The sequence below is a fragment of the Poecile atricapillus genome, chromosome 15 (assembly GCF_030490865.1).
Source record: "Poecile atricapillus isolate bPoeAtr1 chromosome 15, bPoeAtr1.hap1, whole genome shotgun sequence".
NCBI classification, from domain to species: Eukaryota; Metazoa; Chordata; class Aves; order Passeriformes; family Paridae; genus Poecile; species Poecile atricapillus.
In genome coordinates, this window is record NC_081263.1 from 6733536 (window position 1) to 6741400 (window position 7865).

The 7865-nt window shown below is 47.2% G+C and overlaps 1 long non-coding RNA gene across 2 annotated transcripts; it reads left to right on the plus strand.

Moving 5' to 3' along the window:
* The first annotated feature begins 590 nt into the window (after positions 1-590).
* Positions 591-5791, plus strand: LOC131585075 (uncharacterized). Of its 2 annotated transcripts, none has more exons than XR_009278857.1 (4): positions 591-721; positions 3034-3141; positions 4438-4522; positions 5261-5791. It is a non-coding gene; the product is annotated as an uncharacterized LOC131585075 (long non-coding RNA). The 2 variants fall into 2 exon arrangements; XR_009278856.1 differs by lacking the exon at positions 591-721 and adding an exon at positions 798-1082.
* Positions 5792-7865: the final 2074 nt, after the last annotated feature.

The following is a 7865-nucleotide window of genomic DNA, read 5'->3' on the forward strand; positions in this document are numbered from 1 at the left end:
AGGCAGCGTGCAGGACCCTGGGGAAGCTCAGGTCACTCCACACGTGCCTGTGCAGACCTGGCCTTGTTGTGTTTGGAAAGAGAAAGGCGATGGCACATGTCAGGCAGATTAGAAGGTGACAAATAGATGGACACGCAGGCAGACTGACTGTCTTTAAATAGTCTTCATATTTTTGCCATGATATCTGTCTGTGAGGGTTTAAATTACAGGCCTTACAGCTTTAAAAGAATTTAAAATGCTGAAATCCTTGTTAAAAACTAGCAAAGCTTGGCTGCACACTGCACTTTTAATCCACAATGAAAGCAGTGTGCTTGATTTGAAGGGCTACAGAGCTCTTATGGAAACACCCTGCAAACGCTGAGGTCCAACTAATGACCTGCCTGCTGTAGAAAAGGTTTGGTGTCAGATACAGATCCTGGCTGAAGTGGGTCCATCAAAACTCCCCCATCCTTCTGAGTGAAGGATCAGATATGGGATGTGCAGTTTGTCCTGTTTTGAGACACCTCACAAGCAGTAAATGAGATGTGAGGACTCAGATGTTGGTAGGGACATGGGAGAGATCATCCAGCTGCCTCTCACCCCGGGGAGTGCAGGGACAGAGCAGCAAGCCCCAGAGTTAAATGCTCCCAGCAGGACCAGATGCTGCAGCTCCCCAAGCAAACCAGCCACACACCCTACGAGCTCTGCTCCCCCACAGCCAGACACAAGGAGGATGTGTCAGGTAAGGCAGCTTCCCAAACCTTTGGAAAAGCCCTTTTGTAGATGACAAAATCCCAGAGAGCACCTCCAGTTCCTGTTAGTCTTTATTTATCATCCTCTTTAAGACAGACAGACGGATCAACTTCCACCCTGCCGTGCTGATCACATCCCGCTGTTTGCAGAAGTGCACTGCTCGCAGACAAGCCCCAAAGCTCCCAGCCTGTAGCCAAAATCTGCAGCACGGCCAGAGGTGGCCCGAGAGCACAGCAGTGACACTGCTGTCACCCTGCCCTCCGCTGCCTCTGCACAGGGAGCTCCATCCCGCCTCCTCCACAGCTGCTGGGCACTCACGGGAAACTCCAGAGGTGGCTCTGCCAAGGAGGGTGAGAAAGGGATGGGATCCAGCCCGGAGCAGGGGTGGCACATGGGAACATCCTCACCGTGGGGATTTCCCCACAGGAGGAACACGCTCGCTGCCAGATGCGCTGCCTGTTCCCCATCCATCCTGCAGCTGGATCTCATCGCCGGGGGAAAAACCTCTGCCTCCTGACTACTCTGTTTATTCTGCTAAAGACCATAATCATTCTGCTGTTTGGGTTTGTTTGGGGCGGGTTTTTTTTAGCAGGCTCCTATTTTTGTGAGTCCATGAGCTGCGCTCCCTCTGCTGGCTGGCTCGCTTGGGCTGCGGGGAGGCTCTGGGGAAGGAACCCTGGAATCTGAGAATCCCGGAATGGTTTGGGTTGGAAGGGACCTCATTCATTCCAACCCCTTGCCATGAGCAAGGACACCTTCCACTAGACCAGGCTGCTCCAAGCCCCATCCAACCCAGCCTTGAAAACTTCCAGGGGTGGGGAAGAGAGAAAACAAAGCCCTGCTCCAGCTGCCTGGGAAAATCAACCCCACAGACCCTTCCCAGGGTTCACATACTCGATGTCTGTGAGTGTTAAGACCTGGGAACGGCATTCTTGTGTCAGCTTTACTCCTTTCCGTGTGTCAGCTTTACTCCTTACTGTAAGGAGTACTTGCCTGGGTAAGCAGAGTTCTGTCAGCAAAGAGAAATGGGTGGTTTGATGAAATTCAGCTCTGTTGTTAAGCGTGGAGAAACTCTCACACTTGGAAGTCGTGTCAGCAAAGAGACAGGTTTGTACTGCTGGTGGGTTTAGGGCTGTGGTGTTCAAAACCTCTCAGCACGAGTAATTACACCCAGCACAAATCATGAGCAAAAACATGAAAACAGATCGTGAAAATCTTGAAAACAGAAAACCTCCTGAAGAGTAGGAAGAATCTCATGAGGAGATGCTTCCACAAGGAGTCCTTCCAAGCTCCTCATGCTTCAGAGAGCATTTCTCACATACAGAACAGCTATTGGGAGCCTTGGAGCCATCCTTCCCTTTCTGAAAAGCTGGTGGATGGGATTAAGCCCAAGGTCTGCAGCATTCACAGTGCTACTTTCATCATCAGAGGAGCAGAGAAATCTTTTGATGGGCATTAACCTAAGAGCAGGGAGGTTTTCATCAACCCTATTCAGTAGGCAAGCCAAGAAACAATAAGGGCTCTCAAAATCAGGCAAATAAAAGGCAAGAAAACCCCCTGTATAGATACCCTCTTGCTAAAACTATTAATAAACATCACACATTGCGTCAATCTCTGAAGGTCAAAGCAATCTTTTTCCCTTAGTGGAAGCTCTTAATGGAGGTTTTTGAGCTGCATTTTATGCCTAAATGTGCTTCTTTAATGAGTGCAATTTTACATCTGCCCAGGTAAAGCACCTTGTTGTGCATTTGCTTTTCTTCCACGGTTTTATTAGACCTGTTTGGCTGATGGTGCCCAGCCAAAAGAAATGAAAGGTGCTGGGAAACAAAAGCAGTGTTTCTGGAAGTGTTTGTCTTCATAATACATTTTTAAAAAAAACTAAACAAAAACAGGCGTATGAGGCAACTTGTTTCAGTACCCATTTACTGAGATTTTACCGTACACCTTTTCCTTCAATGAAAAGGCATTTAAACAGTAAAATAAAATGAAATATTCTGCTAGATGAGCTGGGACATGGAAAGGGAAAACAAGATGTCTGTGAACAGCCTCGGCCAGTGAGGCCCTGAGGGTTCCCTGCAGTGCCCTGGAGCGATGGAGGGGAGTGGGGGAGTGAGGATGGGAGCAGGGAGATGATAACCCTGACAGAAAATACCCCTCTGGGGCTGGGCTGGGCTGGCCAGGAGGTTTTAGTCCTGTGTTCCTTGATCTGTGATTTCTCCCAGTCCTTCCTGGGAATAAAATAGAAATGATCATTTAAAACATCTATATCTATACAAATATATTTAATGTCTGTTTCTTCAGCATCATGAGAAATGTGGTGTTTGAACACGATCATCTGCTGCTGGAGCTGTTCTCAGCCTGGATCAACAGCTGGGCAGGTGAGGATCCCACTGCTGGCTCCAGCAACGTGTAAGTTACAGAGGTTTTCCAGAGAGCTTTGCTGGGTTTTTATTTTTTTGAGTCTTATCATGTTTTATTTAGGAGATGTACTTACTATAAAGGATTTGTGAGCTAGAAGGGGCTTTTTGCTGTCAAGAGCAGCATCACAAAGATTGGTTTTCTGCAGCTCTCATAACTTATTCCCTTTGTGTTATTGGTAATTATGTAATGTTAAAAGAACCTTAAGAAAGAAGATGTAGGAAGAAATAATCTCTGTTCCCCAAACCTGCAGCTCTGAGTTACAGAAACAACAGTGAGTGACAGGTGGCAAAAGACAGATGGGGAGAAGGCTAAAAGAGATCTCTAATTCTATCAGTTTAATGAGTTCTTTTCTTATCAGCTTCAGCCCTTGTCCAGGTCTGCTAAGTGGTTTTTCTTAGAGATAGAATCACTCTGAATTAGTGCGTGGCAGCTCCTTTTGTTACACAACTGAGCAGATTTTTGACAGTTCAGCCTCTGAAGAGCTGAGCTGTGCTCAAGGCCTGGCTGCTAAAGGGAGCACCCAGACAGCAGCTGAGCTCTGCTGACCACCCACCCTTGTGCCAGGCTGGGAGGTCACGGCTCTGCCACCCACCCAGGCAAGAGCCAGGGCCTCACAGAGTGAGGAACCCTGCAGGGAGCTCCTCACAGTTCCCTGGGCTGGGAAGGCAGCGCTGGGAGCCAAGGCAGGCACGCTGCTCACTCTGGGAACCTGTGTTCAGCACAAATGTGTGTGGCTGCACCCTCACTGCAGCAGCAGCAGCAACCCAGACTGTCCTGGGAAGCACCTTCCACTAGCCTAGGGAACAGTGTTTTGGGGGAAATTCATCTTTCCTTCATTTGCAAAGGTGTTTTCCATCTGGGACAGCACTGCACTGCGCTGAAGCAATGCTTGCTCTTCTCTCCTGCCCAAGGAGAGCCTCTGTGGGCACAGCTCCAGGGCTCTTTGATAACCTCAGAGAGTGGTGCACAGCAAGGATCTCACTTGGCTCATTTTCACCATCATGAAAACCCCTCTTGTTTCACCTTGGACCACAGGAATACCAGGAGCTGACCTCCACTTGGGAAACTGGATAAACACTATGTGTTTATCTATGTCCAACCACTTATGGAATTTAATTCTCACAAAGGCCAAAAGAAACCTTGAAACAAAAAGGGCCAAAGAGCAGGTGGACCTTGTTTGTTAGGCAAGGATACTCCTTTCTCCAGCGTATTTGGAATTCAGTTGTGTTTTATAAATTGCAGGTTTAAAATGTGACTACATTTATTCTTTCTTGTCTTGTCCAGAATATTTTCTCACTGATGGAAAAGCTGCTCCTTGCTTTGCTACAGAAGCCAGGGATTGGAGCCGTGTTTTGCCTGGAAGACAGAGGTACACAGCACATTTCAAATTTATGAGGGGAGGTAGGACATGTGCCACTAAAACAGGGACCTTTTGAGCCACACAGCTGAGAGCTGGGGTTTTTCCTTCTGACATTCATCCCTCTGAGGCTTAGGTGACAGCAGGAAAATTTATTTCAGTTTTGTTGCAGGAGCTGACAGAACTGATGCATTACTGCATTCGGAGATTTAATACACACAAATAGGCACCGCTAGATCTGCACTGGCTCTGATTAAATTAAATACTGTGGAGTCTGTCTCCTGAATTTCTGTTCACAAGTAACAAACAGTGTGGAGGTGGGAACCTGCATTTTGTTATAGGCTCACCAATACAACACTGTAATGATCCATTTATGAGCAAGCCTTATGAATAACTATTTTACTCTGGCTTTGGATTTAAGGGCTCTGAGAGAAATTTAAGATTTTTCAGCTTCATGCAGCTACTGACCTGAACTCAACTGCTTAAAAGCTGTGTAGATTAGCTGAGAAGGACCTGAGCTACATTAGCTACACAGGAAAAGAAACACAGACTACAACTATGTGCAGCACAGGCACCTTCATTGAAAATGTGCCAAACAGATACAGATATAGATCTATAGATATCCACAAACACACACACACAAATCCTGTAGGTGCACCCCTGTGTATTATTTGTGTGCACAGTTATTTTTAAGCTTATTCAAATCTGTGGCAAACGAGTGTCTAGAGCAGAAACTGTTTTCATTTGCAGTGGCACAGGGGATGGCAGCAGTCACACAAGGCCTGCTAGAAACCACCCCCTGCACCTCCCCGGGAGCAAAGAGCTGCACTGCTGCCTTTGAACCTGCACACCACATCAAGGGGGAAAGGAAAACAACACCCCAAGGACCTCAATAAACACGGATTATCTTGTTTGCTGGAATCCCTTCAGAATGGCCAAGGCAGCCTCCAGTTCTGCGGGATCCAAGCGCTTTGCCCCGTTTCTGTAACAACACCTCCTCACGCTCTGCCTGCTTCCCATGGGACGTGTCCCGATGGAACAGGACTCTCAGGAGGTGCTGTCTTCACCACACAGCTCAGGGAGGCTTCACAAGCCTCAGATCCTGAGCAGGTTCTGCAACAGCCCCAGGCAGGAGCCAGAGGGGCCGGGGCTGCTTGGGGTTTGGGGTTTTGGGAGCGGGAAAAGCCCACTTGTCCATCCCACAGACTCTGTGCTCTCTCAGGGGTTTGGGGTTTTGGGAGTGGGAAAAGTCCACTTGTCCATCCCACAGACTCTGTGCCTGCTCGGGGGATTTGGGGTTTTGGGAGTGGGAAAAGCCCACTTGTCCAGCCCCACAGGCTCTGCTCGGGGGATTTGGGGTTTTGGGAGTGGGAAAAGCCCACTTGTCCATCCCACAGACTCTGTGCCCTCTGGGGGGTTTGGGGGGCAGCAGCTCCCCATGGGAACCCAGCACGTCTGGCATCCCCAGTGTCATCCTCAAAACCGCTTCCTTCTCCCCGTCAGCACATCCTGTGTGATTTCCTGCCTTGTTTTGTAAGAGCAGCACAAATGAAAGGATTCCTCATTTATAGAAAGCCTTTCTCTCTCTTCAGCAGCTTTTCTTTCAGATCTACTTACAAATTCCCTCTTTAAAGCATTTTTCTCTCAGGTTTTCTTGTTTCTTTTCTTCTTTTTCTTCTTTTTCCCTGGAATTCAGAGTAGTTTTCCTCTACAGTCTAAACCCTTTTCCTCACTTTTTGCTGTTTTATTTAAAAAAAAATAAAAAAATACAATTACTATGAACATAGAAGCCCCAAGATTCACAATTTCTGCTACAAAATATCTTTACAGCACAGCAAAGTTTTCGGGTCATGCACAGGAACACATTTTTCACCGAAATCACTTACTGATCTTAATAACCACAAACATTGTTGGCTTTATTTCAAATAGAAATTAATTTCCTTTCCATCTTCATCCCAAAATCCACCGTGAAAAGCTAATGTATTCAGAGTCATTTGCAGGCACCAAGCACCACTCCCACTGTGTTTGGGATGCCACTCCCTCCCACAGGAACGTAAGCTGCTGACTCAAAGATCCAGCTTTAGCACTGCTTTGATGGATCCTAAGTTGAGATAAGTTGGAATTTTCTGGCAGTTTTGGCAGTTTAACCTCCTATACACTCAATTAGAATATTTTACGCTCAGTTAAACCACCATTCACCTTCCATTGTGTGTTATAAACCCTCCAAACACCCTAAACTTCTTCCTTTTCTATTAATACATGAATTAAATCAATTTACCTTCCTGCTGGTCATGTTCATCAGGGTACAGCTCTAAGGAGAGCCCAGCTGAGGCAGACTGTTTACACTCCACAATATTCCTCTGCTTAGAACATGTTATTCTCCATGGCTTGTTGGCTTCTCTGCTCAGAGTAAAACCCATTTACTCAGATTCTCTTGTTATTAAGAACACTGCCCATGTAACAATCCCGAGGGTCTGTGCAGCACAGACAAATTCAAGGTTTGCTCACACCACGGGGATCAAACACATTTGTTCCTCCTGACCAGCAGCATTTCCTATGATAATAATAGTTTCTGCTTACCACGGACTGCCACATATTTATTACAAATTCCAGTTTCTGAGAACAAAACAAGTGTGCCTCGGGCTGCCCTTCATGTGAAACTCGGCAGGTTTGGTTCACATGACGTGGTGAAAACAGCCTCAGCTCCCAGAGCTCATCCATGGGTTTGTACTGATTCTCCCTGTGTCTTTCACCTCACCACATATCAGCCATAATATCTGTGTTTAGTCCACCCTGAGTATCATTTTCACCTGTGGCCACCTTGTTTTAACCTGCAGCCAGCCATGTTTTACACTGGGGGCTGGGACCAGGAGCTGAACTGCAGGGTTTATTCTGGAATACTGCTGGGACTCCAAGGAGCTTGGAGCCACAAGCTAAATTCAGCAGCAGTTTCTGTTCTACACAGGCTGTTTTCAGAAGCTGTTGGCCTCACCCTGCCTGTCTGGGGTCTCTGCTGTGATGACAGGCTGCCTGTGAGCCCCCTGTGTTGGTGTGACAGTGCTGTGCTCCAGAGCTGTGGTTTCCCAGGGCTGGGATCCTGGGCAGTGCTCCCCAGCTGCTGTGCCTGCTGCAGGTGTGTGGCAGCAGCAGCAAGGCACGAGCACAACTCCCCGAGTCCCAGTTTTAATGTGGCTGCTGAGTTTGCAGTCCTTAGTCAGCTAATTACTATTTGTGGACTCAGTAAAATGAAGATTGTGCTATTTGGGATCTTCCCAGGCCTTTTACAATCATCCTTTGGTTAATGTTTGTGGAAAGTTAGAATATGTATGATAATTTGTGAGCATCATATATGTAT